We start from the raw sequence: 12,043 nt of genomic DNA on the forward strand, positions 1-12,043 counted from the left end.
TGGATCTAGTCTATGCTACAGCAAACAAGGTGTACCAATTTCAGTAAGAAACAGTTCAAATATGCAGGCACTATAAGCCTTTAACCAGAAATTCCCAGCTCAGAAGGGCAGATTTTGTTGATTTTCTTCTACCACCAATTTCGAAAAATCGTCATCTCAAGCAATTTATAAAACAGATGAATATGATTTTGCAAGCAAAATATATTTATCGTTTTGTGATGAACAGCAGCGATTGTTTACTGTAAGAGACACCATAGGTTCATAGGTTCGTACTAGGCTATCTGCCCTAGGGCATTTATAAGCCTAGCCAGAGTGTGTGTGGCTTTCACCACCCCTTAGGATGAGAATACTACGCCCTTTTAGGGTTTAGTTTACTGTGCCTCTGTCTAGTAGTGACACAGAGATGACCCCCGGGGTAAACCTACGATCTCCCATCCACTCGTCAAGATTTCTCTTGAACAGAGTCAGTGAGGGGCTCTGCCTAACATGGACTGGGATTCTGTTCCAGAGTGTAGGGAGCCTCTGGGTTATGAATCTGTCCCTCCAGCACGTCCTATTTATTTCTGTGTTGAGGTTTAAGTCTCTTGTTCTCATGGCTCTGATGGATTTGGATTTTCTGAGGTGGATCATCATCATCATCATCATCCGGCATAAGGGGGGAAAAATTTACTGTCGGCCCCCGGATAAATGGGGCCAGAGCTTCAGGAAGGGCATCGGGCGTAAAACTAATCGCCAAGAATTACTGATGCGGAGAACTTGTGCTGCTGGCATGAAATTGGGCTACGGTGTTGGCGAACAGGCCGTAAGGGGCGGGACTGAACAAAGGCAGAGGCCATGAGGAGGGAAGATAGTGTAGGAGTGAGAGGGTAGCAGTGATGTTGAAAGGCAGGAAGATAGGAGAAGGTGTATAGCTGAAGAGATGGAGTAGGAACTTGAGATGTTGGGAAGGAATGTTGTGATATATGATGGAGAGAGAGGAGAGAAGGTTGATAGAAACGTTGACAAATTGGGTTACCATGGTGTGGATGGCAGGAGAAATGGGTGTAGGTTATACTCAAAGAAATTGTTGCCCAGAGTTGTTTATACGGGGAGAAATGGGTAGACCGTAAGTGATGTTTGAAGCTCGAAGAAGCTTGTTGAAATGGTGAAATTTTTTAGTGCATATGCCCATAGGCTGGTGTGCTATGGAAGAAAAAGAAATGTTGGGAAGTTGTTGGAATGAGTGAGTTGGAGTGAGGTGTTTTAAGGAAAGAGAAAATTGTGTGAGACTCTTGAATGATGGAGTTGGTGAAGGATGGGAGGGATGAGGAAGCGAGGATAGGGGAGGTGTTAGGGGGCATTGGTGAGGGGAAGAGAGGATGATGAAGTATGGGATGATGATGGTGGATGGTGGTGGAAATATGATGGTTGAAGAATGGTGGATTTTATGAAAAAGGATGGACTTGGAGGTAGGGCAGGAAGTTGATTAAGAGGGAGAATGGAGGGCCATGATTTAAGGAGAAAGATGCTCACAAGTTGTGGCAGGTGAAAGGTAGTTGCTGAGTCTTAAGGAGTGCATGTAGTATGATGATGCTGGTGAAGAAGGTGAGGAGGAGGATGTAAGTGGCTGTGAGAATTAAATGGTGGTGGAAAAAGAGGGAAAAAAATGAAAGTGGCTAAAAGTTAGATTAGGGAAGTTAAGTTACAGAAGAGTTAAGACAGGCACTGGGAGGCAGTGGAGAGTATCAGGGCAGAGGAGACTAGGCGGACGCTAAACATGGGGAACTGCAGTCAAGAAGATGGAAGTGACCTGAGGGGTGGTTGGTGGTGTGAGAGGAGAGGACAGGAGGAGAGTAGGAATGAGAGGTGAGGGATTGAAGGAGAGGGAGCAGGAAAGAGAGAAGGAGAAGAAGAAATGGTAAGAAGAGAGATGGCTAAAGGAAGGATAAGAGGGAGAGGTGCATGGCAGGAGAGCATATGGAGAAGGAGAAAAGAGGGGATACGAGTAGGGAGATGAGAGGGACAGACGATTAGCTTAGAGAGAGAGAAGAGCCGGGGAAAGATGCATGATGTGGAGGTGATAGTGGAAAAGAGAGGTGAGATAAGGAAGAGAAAGAGTGTGAGGAGAGGTGAAGAGTAAGAGAGGATGAGTGAGAGAGAAGATGATGAGAGAGAATGAGAGTGATGAATGAAAGAATGAGAGAGAGAGATGAGGGTGGATGAGGTGGGATAGTGAAGGAGGAAGAAACAGATTAGCAAGAAGGGAAGATAAGAGCAGTGATGGACATACAGATGAATGGATGGGTTGGGCATGGAGAGCTAAATGGATGGAAATGCTAAGGAGATTGTTTAATGAAGATTTGAACTAGTCAGGAGAAAAGTTGGAAAATAGAGGAAAGTCAGAGGATGCCTGAGGAGGGAAGGCCAGTGTTTTCTTATGCAATAACTACAGAGGGGCAAATAAGTTAGTCAACAGAGTGGCAGTAAGGGGAAAGAGTAGTGGAAGCAAGGTTAAGAGGGAGTTATGGTTAAGAGGGAGTGAAGTATGGTTTCCAGCAAGTGTATGCACTACAGATGCAATGTTTGCTCTGAGAGTGTTGATGCAGAAATACAGAGAAGGTCAGAAGGGAGTGAGATGGGCAGAAAGGGTTGAAGGAGAAGCATATAGACTTGAGTGCCTAGAGAGAGGAGTTGGACAGGCGAGGGTTGTGAGTGTGAGAAGGGAGTATAAGAGGAGTACACAGGAAGTACGAGGGTAGTGTGGAGGACAGTGAGTGCTTGAGGTGAGGATGGCAGTGTTTAGGGTGGCAGTGGGATCCTGAGAAGGATCAGTGAGGGTGGATTTTATTACATCAGTGATGATGGGTTCAGACAGGAGTGATCGTGGGAGAGCTGACAGATGGACTATGAGAGGCCCAGACGATGTGATGATCTGTGCAGAGATGACTGTGATGGTGAGTAGGAGAGGAGAGGGATAGAGGAGAGAGAGATGAGGAGGAGAGATGCTAGCAGAGAGAAGAGAGACGTGGGGTCAGCAGGTAAATGAGAGGATATATGTGTGATGGGAGGAGAGAGGGGGAGTGGAGATGGTAAAGGTGGAGAGTTGGTAAAGGTGGACGACTTTAAGTACTTGGGACTGGTGAATGTAAGAGGTGAAGAAGAGAGAAAGAGAGAGAAGAGTACAGGCAGAGAAGAATGGGTGGAGAAGAGTGACAGGAGTGATTTGTGACAGACAGTGAAAGGGAAGGTCTACAAGAGTGTAGTGAGACCAGCTAGAGTGAGTGGCATGTGGAGACAGGTATGGACACAAAGGGCAGGTAAAAAGAAAGGTAATGCAGAGTTGAAGATGTTAAGATTTTGCAATCGTGTTTGACTAGGATGATAGGATTAGGAATCGCATATTATTATGGGGTATAGTTGTTCACAGTTTGAGACAAGAGCAAGAGAGACGAGGAAGAGGCTTGGTTTGACATGTGCTGAGTGAGGATGGTGGGGTGATGGGGGAATTGGAAAAAGATGCTGGATGGGAGCTGTAAGAGGGAATAGAGGAAGGCCTAAGATAAGGTTTATGGACGTGGTGAGAGGATGCAGCGCTGGCGTGACAGAGCAAAGATGCAGAGGATAGAAGAAATGGGAAGAGATGATCCCGCTGTGGCGACTTCTAACGGAAAAAAGTCGAAGAGAATGATGATGATCATGTCCATTAATTCTGGATTGGACATGGCCTTGTACGTCAGGCACAGATCACCTCTGAGTAGGCGGTATGCGACTGAATAGAGCTGGAGTTTTTTCAGTCGGGCAGCATATGACATATGTTTAAGACCCTTTATCCTCTTGGTGAGGAACTTTGGGGTCTTTCCAACTGCTGCAGGTGTCGGGTGAGATACATCCCAAATGGGGCATTGTACTCAATCATTGGCCTGATAAGAGAAGAGTACAGGGGCATAATGACCTCTCTTGATCTAGATGTGAAACCCGTCATGATAAGGTGGGCAATATAGAAGGTCTTCCTAACCACTTTGGCAATGTGAGTGTCAAATGAGAGGTTACTGTCAACCTGGGTCCCTAGGTCCCTGATTAACTCTTCCAGATTAATGGATTACCACCTATGTGGTAATTTGTCGGTACCTTGTTTTTCCCAAAGGGTATGACTATACATTTTTTGGCGTTCAGCTTAAGGCCATGGCTCTGGCACCAATTATCCGTTTCTATGAGGCCTCTCTGAAGGATGTTTATGTCCGCTGGAGTATCAATTATGGCGCCCAGTTTGCAGTCATCTGCGAACTTTGTCAGCCACAATCCTCCTATGTTTGCCTGTACCTCGAAAAATAAATGCCGAACAAGAGGGGTCCCAGGACTGAGCCCTGTGGGACACCGCTTGTGACTGGCTTAGAGTCTGACATAGCTCCAGCAACTCTGACCCTGTGGGTTCTGTCCTTGAGCCAGTTTGCAACCCATCTCGTGACATATGGGTTTACATTTAAGCTGGTGAGTTTGTCTATGATGCCCGAGTGGGGTATTGTGGCAAAGGCTTTTGCAAGGTCAAGGTAGGCTGTGTGAACTGCCTTACCCTCATCAATGGCCTTAGTGACTGTTTCAAAAAAGTCGACCAAGTTCAAAAGGCAGGATCTGCCCTTGACAAAACCAAATTGGGTAGGATCCAATGTCTGTAGGTCCCCAATGTCTTTGTTTATGAGTTCCATAATGATCCTCTCCATAGCTTTGCAGACCAGGCTCGTCAAGCTTATGGGGCGGTAATTTCCAGGGTCCGTAGAAGCACCGCCTTTGTGAAGTGGGACCACTGTTGCCGTACGCCACTCTTTGGGTACGTATCCTGTAGTAACGATTAGACAGCAGCCTTATGTGTGGGTTTAGTTCCTCTTGGAGTTCATGTAGCACACAGCCCGGGACACCATCCGGTCCCATTGATGCTGTGTTTTTAGCTTTTCATGCTACTTCAAGCAGGTGTGGGCATTAACTATTTGATTAACATCCTGTTTATAAAGGAGAATAATGGGACCACACCACTGTCAGTCATTTTGCGTAGCTCTCAGAGCATTGTCGCAGTTGCGTGACATCTACGAGCTGCCGCATGTCAGTATGGCCACATCTCTCCACCTCTTTGCTCAATAAACAGGGGCAAAGCTAAAAAATAATGGGTAGAAAACCCATTACTGTTACATACTTCTCGTGTCCCCTTTATAGGAATGTTCCTCATTTTGAGTGTTAAAAAGTCTGTGCTCCTCAATGTTCCACATTTGAAAGGCATGCTAAGAATTCGGTGTCAGGAATTTTTCTAATTAATGTCAAAGACAAACGAGAGGTATGCTTAGCAAGAATGAAAAGATTTTTACTTTTATCATATTTGGCAGTAACAAATTCAGGTGATAAGGGAGATCCTGGTCACGCCACTCTGTATTTTGAATTGAAGTCAGTAACTGCGGTCGTGGTGCTGCGGTAGCGCTGTCGCCTCACAGTTAGACGTTGCCCGTTAGATTCTCAGTTAGAGCGTTTTCTGTGTAACGACATGCGTGAACGGGCGTTCCTTTGTTGAAGGATGTGCGTTAGGCCCGGCAAGCCAGTACGCAAAAATCTACTGCCAATCATTAGCGAACCTGGATGGAACTCCTAATCGAGAAAAGCCGAAAGACATAAACAAACTTATACGAGGTCACTCAGTGCTCCCTATTATTGACAACCCCAGTAATGTGTTTTGCCCATTTTAATTCTGTACTTTTTGAACATTAAACTGTTTAAGAAGAAGTATACAAAGTGAAACTCAAGACAGCATCACACAACCAGAAAGGGAGGCTGCTCCCCTACATAGTTTTTAAGTGCCTTCCCGTCCTTTTAGGGCATGTGGTGCGGCGCAGCCCCCTAACTCTATTCTTTTTTTTATCTCATCTTTTTTAGAACTTTATTTACAGGAACTTTTATTTCTTGAAAAGTAAGGGTTTTGGTATTATAAAGTCGCCTGTCACGCGGTGGGCGGACCTTGTTACTCGCGTCCTGGTGTGCTTTAATATAAGCAATCGCCGGAACTTCAACGATTACTACATAATCACTAAACAAAGCCTCTACTGATATAATTCTTATCTTTTTTTTCAATAAAATGCACGTTATTTCTCTCATTACGACAGCTTTCTAAATTCAAAATACCGATACTTAAAAAAAAGTCTGTAATTTGGATATGGGGCCTTTGCCTAAGATTATGTTCGTTTTCTTGTCTCCATGTTTGAGAACCTGATGACCAGCGCTCACATGCATCATACTATCTGATCTACTTGCATTCATTGTTCATTTCTCCTCAGGTCACTCTTACGACTCCTCCTGATTCAAATGTTGTGAAACATTTCCTTTCTAGCTTCCATTGATGTAATAAAAAGATAGCCCACCTCGAATACTTTTTAGCCGCTTAAAATGTAGTGCGTGAAAAGTTTTTCTGTCTCCATAGTAACCAAACATGAGACATTACAGGAGGGATGCAGCGTGACGGCACTGCTGAAACTGCGAAAATTATTGAAGGATTGTGTGTATTAGCTTCTACCGCCGACGTTTATATTCCGTTCAGCTAGGTTGCGCACGGAAGAGCTTCCTCGAGAAAATTTAGTGTATGTATTTAATTGTTAAACCAATGTGAAATGTGAAAAAAACTGCCGTTGTTATGGCAGCTCGGTACATCGCGACACCTATCACTGAATATCGTAAAACCGTGTTAATTTTATAAGCAATAGAAGTGCTTTTATAAGTACGCATTTTGCGCAAACGTCATCGATTGTTAAATAACCTATATAATATCTAGTCTATGAATTTAACTTAAAAAAAGAAACTTGACTCGAGTACAGTACTTGCTGATTAGTGGCTGCACGGCGAGGTGTAAACTCGTCTATGGAATATTGTTCAGTAATATTAATTTAATTCAACACTGTTTACTTAACTGGAGTTGGGTAGTAGTGGTTTGAACCGTGTTAAAACACTGTTGAGCAATTTTCTTAACGTTTCCTGATGTTATATTAAGTAACGGGGTGCAGGTATATGGGGGGGGGGGGGGTTGCTATCAACATCCCTCAGGACTCCCTTTTTCTATGCACTAATAGTTTACCTGCATCTCTATATGCTATAAGAATTTGATTTTTTATAGATAAGTACGATACTACTATTTCAGACTATTTTAAGTCATACTTTTCAACCTCTTAGTGCACGAAATTTGGAAAAAGCAAAACGCAATTGGGAGGAGCAAAAGTAGGGTTACCGCCTGTCCCACTTTGCGAGGGACAGTCCCTCTTTGGGCAGTTGTGTCCTGGAAAAAAATTGTAAAAATGGCAAATGTCCTGAGATTTTGGGGCAAAATTATTTCCTGTGTTTTATGTAATAGTTGCATAAAACAGTTATTCTGTATCTGAAACACCTAAATGTTATAAGAAACAGAATAAGCAACAAAAATGCTACAAGAATAAGCTTCTATTTAGGAAAAAAGTGAAGTTCTGTTCTTTATACTGGCCGTGAGTATGATTTGGCCTGCAAAGTCTGATGTTTGTACCACAATTGTCCCACTTTGAGCATTTGAAAAGGGGGCAAGCCTAAGCAAAAGGCACAGAATCAGGGACAGAATTGCTGTTATAAACTTAGAAAATTGATATATCAGGTTTTGCTTTAGCATGCGTTTTTTAAAGGATGTGAAGTTTTAAACTCAAAAGTCTGTAATTATTTAGCAACCTCCCTCAGTGATTTGCCAGAAAAGTACAAATTTTATGAGGCACAGGGCAAAAATATTGGAGCTAATGATGAACCCTGGACTGCACCAATGTTTTCTCATAGCTCTCACAACGTTACAGCAGTTGAGTAACATCTAGGAGCTGCTGCATATCATCTTGGCCACAGCTCTTAACTTCTTTGCTCAGTAAACAGGGCAAAGCTAAAAATAATGGGTAGAAACTTGTTATTGTTACTTATACTTCTCAACTGACCTCATTATGAGGAATGTTCCTCATTTTGAGTCTTAAAAAAGTCCATATTCCTCACAGTTCCACATTTGAAGGGTATGTTATGCATTAATTGTTAAGAATTTTTCTAATTAATGTCACAGACAGCTGAGAGATATGCTTGGCAGTAATGGAAGAGGTGTGATATGCCTTGGCAGTTTTTAAAGGTGAGAATCATGCCTTGTATAGGAGGTAAACACCTTAACCGTTATGCTATTCCCCAACCCCAGAAATTAGCATGAGTTCTTTTTCGTCTACTTAGTTTCATAGTTTCATAGTATAGTACTAGGCTATCTGCCCTGGGGCATTTGTAAGCCTAGCCATAGTGATGTGGCTTTTGCCACCCCATGAAATGGTACAAAAATGTACAGAATAAATCTAGAATACTGTGCCTCTGTCTAGTAGTGACACAATGAAGGTCCCTTTATATAATAGAATTAGTTTACTGTGCCCCTGTCTAGCAGTGACACAGATGTGACCCCTGGGGTAAACTTACGATCTCCCATCCACTCATCAAGATTTCTCTTGAAGAGAGTCAGTGAGGGGCTCTGCCTAATACGAACTGGGATCCTGTTCCAAAGCATGGGAAGCCTCTGGGTTATGAATCTATCCCTCCAGCATGTCCTATTCATACTTGTGCCGAGGTTTCAGTCTTTAGCTCTCGTGGTCCTGATGGATTTGGATTTTTTGAGGTGGAGCATGTCCATCAGATCCTGATTGGACATGGCCTTGTACGTCAGGCAGAGATCACCTCTGAGCAGGCGGTATGCTACTGAATAGAGCTGAAGTTTCTTTAGTCTGGCAGAATAAGACATATGTTGGAGACCCTTGATCCTTTTGGTGAGGTACTTTTGTGGTCTCTCCAGCTGTTGCAAATGCCGGGTGAGGTACATACCAAATGGGGCATTGTACTCAATCATGGGTCTGATGAGGGAGGAATATAGGGGTACAATGACATCCTTGGATCTGGATATGAATCCCTTCATGATGAGGTGTGCAAGGTAGAATGTTTTTCTAACCACTTTGGCAACGTGGGTGTCAAATGAGAGGTCGCTGTCTACTTGGGTCCCTAGGTCTCTGATTACTTTTTCCGCACTCAGTGGGTTGCTGTCTATGTGATAATTTGTGGGTACTTTGTTTTTTCCAAAAGGGATGACTATACATTTTTTGGCATTTAGTTTAAGGCCGTGACTACGGCACCAGTTGTCCATTTCAGTGAGGCCTTTTTGTAGGATGTGTGTGTCTGCTGGTGTATCGACTATGGCAGTTTGCAGTCATCTGCGAACTTTGTCAGCCACAGCCCTCTCATGTTTGCTTTAACATCTGAGAAATAAATGCCGAACAAGAGGGGTCCCAGGACAGATCCCTGTGGGACACCACTTGTGACTGGCTTTGAGTCTGACATTGCTCCAGCGATTTTAACTTTATGGGTTCTGTCCTTTAGCCAGTTTGCAACCCATCTAGTGACATAAGGGTTTACTTTTAAGCTGTTTAGCTTATCTATGATGCCTGAGTGGGGTATTGTGTCGAAGGCCTTAGCCAAGTCCAGGTATGCTGTATGGACTGCTTTGCCCTCATCAATGGCTCTAGTGACTGTTTCGAAAAAGTCAACCAGGTTTAAAAGGCAGCTTCTGCCCTTTACAAAGCCGAACTGGGTGGGGTCAAGTGTCTGTAGGTCCCCTATGTCTCTGTTTATGAGTTCCATAATGATTCTTTCCATAGCTTTGCAGACCAGGCTAGTTAAGCTTATGGGGCGGTAGTTTCCAGGGTCTGTAGAGGCACCCCCCCTTGTGGAGTGGGATCACTGTTGCTGTATGCCAGTGTTCAGATACATATCCCGAAGTAAGGCTAAGGTTAAGTAGCATTTTTATGTGTGGGTTTAGCTCCTCTTGGAGTTCACGTAACACGCACCCCGGGATACCGTCAGGTCCCATTGATGCTGTGTTTTTTGCTTTGTTTAGGGTGGTTCTCACTTGGACATCTGAGATGACAGGGAGATTACATTCAGCTGGGATAAGTATTTCTTCTTTTGGGGGTGAAGGAGGGGAGAAATTTGCACTGAACCTGTCAGCCAGAATGTTGGCAATATCTGTGGGTTCAGTGTATTTTTTGTTGTTGTGAACCAACTCTGAGCATATCTGAGGGTTTCCACCCAGGTTTCTAACATAGCTGAAGAAGGCTTTGTGGTTATCTTTAGTGTCCTTAGCGATTTTTCTCTCAAAGTTTGCCTTGGATGTTTTTATGAGAGAATGTAGTTTTCTGCTAATGTTGATCAGAGATGTCTTCCCTTCATGGGATTTCTCTCTGACGTGCAGTAGCTTCCTTCTTTTGTTATACAATTTGTTTATGGCTGAGGTCCACCAGACAGGACGCTTACATTTGGTGGAGAGGGACTTGGATTTGTTTGGGATTGCATGATCCATGCATTCTTGGAGATGTCCATAGAAAGCACTTGTGAAGGATTCGGCATTGTGGGATGTGGTATCCACTGGCACAGTGGGCTTAAAGGATACCATCTCAGTCTTAAGAAGAGTGAAGTCTGCTTTTGAGAAGTTTTTCACTGTGGTCTTTTGTGCTGGGGGTGGAGGTGGGATATGTATATCCAGGGTGATTAGTTTGTGGTCAGATCTCACTAGTGAGAGGTATACTTTCGGTGTGGAGCATTTTGTCCCCATGTTTGTAATGATCAGGTCTAGTATATTATCTCCCCTAGTGGGAGAGGTGACTAGTTGTTCCAGTGCATTTGAATTTATGAATTCCAGGAACCTTTGTGCTAGAATAATGTACCCAATCTATGTTTGGGTAGTTGAAGTCTCCCAGTATGATGGTATTTTGTGATACATTCATATCCTCCAATGTCTTCAGGAAGGCTGAGTGGGGTTCTTGAGATTGGGAGGGTGGTCTGTAACATGCTACCAGTTGTATAGCAGTTTTGCCTATGGTTAGTTGCACCTGTATGGTCTCTGATGCTTCATGTGTTGCTACTAACCTGGAGGTGTGGGTGTCCTTTATGAATATGGACACTCCCCCTCCCTTTGTGGTTCGCCCCGGGTTTTGGGGCAGAAAAGCATGATACGAGGTATAGCCTGGTAGCTGGGGTGCTCTCAGGAGCCTTGAACCAGGTTTCAGTTACTGCACAGACGTCGATGTTCTCCATGCTGAGGAGTGCATCAAGTGCCTGCATCTTGAGATTTAGACTTCTGGCGTTGAGCAGCATTACCCTTAGTTTTTTCCATTTTTGTTTTCTAAGGAGGTGGGTTTGTCTTTTGAGCCTTGCCTAAAAAGGCACTATGGGGGTGGCAAGAGCCTTAGCCAATATCCGGAAGCCCAGTGGTGACAGGTGTAAGCCATCCCTATGGGCAGCGTGGCTTGTCCAACATATCATCCCAGGCAGACAGACATTGGATCCCCTTAGAATGACACCAGTACCTGAGCCAATTGTTAAAGCTGATCATCTTGTCTTTGTATTGTGGTATCATTCTTGGTGAGGGCAAGATGCTGCTCAGGGTCAGGGTCATACCAGCCTGGGCTACATAATCGGAGAGCTCCTCTATGTCTCTTTTCATGTAGTCCAGGGAGGTACATCTCAGGTCATTCACACCAGCATGGACAATGACGGAGTCATATTTCTACTTGCTTTGGAGTGACCTGAGTGCGTGTGTTATGTGGCGGATCCTAGCTCCCGATAGACAGCTCACAGTCACCTTCTCCTTGTTCAGCCTGGTCAGTGGGACATCAGTGTGTCTGACTATGGAGTCACCTATTACTAGTGTATCAGGCAAGGTGTTTGGCCTTAAGGGCTGCGATTGGTTGACACACTGATTTATTGAAGTATGTGTTGCATGTGTTTTGTTTTGAGGTGGTGGATTTTGATGTCTGCTTTGGGAGCCTCTGTTGTTTTGGTAAGTTTTTTATTAGAGCCTCCAATTATGTCTTTGTGTTTTTATGTGTTTGGTTTGCAGTTGTGGTAGGTCTATGTGGGACTGGGATTGTTGTGTGTGTGGTTGCCATCTCCTCCTGTCTGGTCATGCCAGCCCTGAGTTGAGAGAGTTCAGCCTCCAGTTTGGCTATATAGTTGCATC

At 44.1% G+C, this 12,043-nt stretch overlaps 1 protein-coding gene across 5 annotated transcripts in view; it reads left to right on the top strand.

The window, feature by feature from the left end:
* The first annotated feature begins 6,368 nt into the window (after window positions 1-6,368).
* PPP1R42 (protein phosphatase 1 regulatory subunit 42) overlaps window positions 6,369-12,043 on the top strand; it is a 1,899,850-nt gene continuing 1,894,175 nt past the window's right edge. For 2 of the 5 annotated variants that reach the window (XM_044067165.1, XM_044067166.1), the window contains exon 1: window positions 6,372-6,590. The gene's annotated coding sequence lies outside the window, so the exon portion shown is untranslated. Of the gene's footprint in view, window positions 6,591-12,043 lie in introns of all 5 variants that reach the window. The other 3 variants (XM_044067170.1, XM_044067167.1, XM_044067169.1) reach the window with 3 other exon arrangements.

This window comes from Protopterus annectens, chromosome 3.part1, assembly GCF_019279795.1.
Source record: "Protopterus annectens isolate FY-2018-M chromosome 3.part1, PAN1.0, whole genome shotgun sequence".
Taxonomy (NCBI): Eukaryota; Metazoa; Chordata; order Ceratodontiformes; family Protopteridae; genus Protopterus; species Protopterus annectens.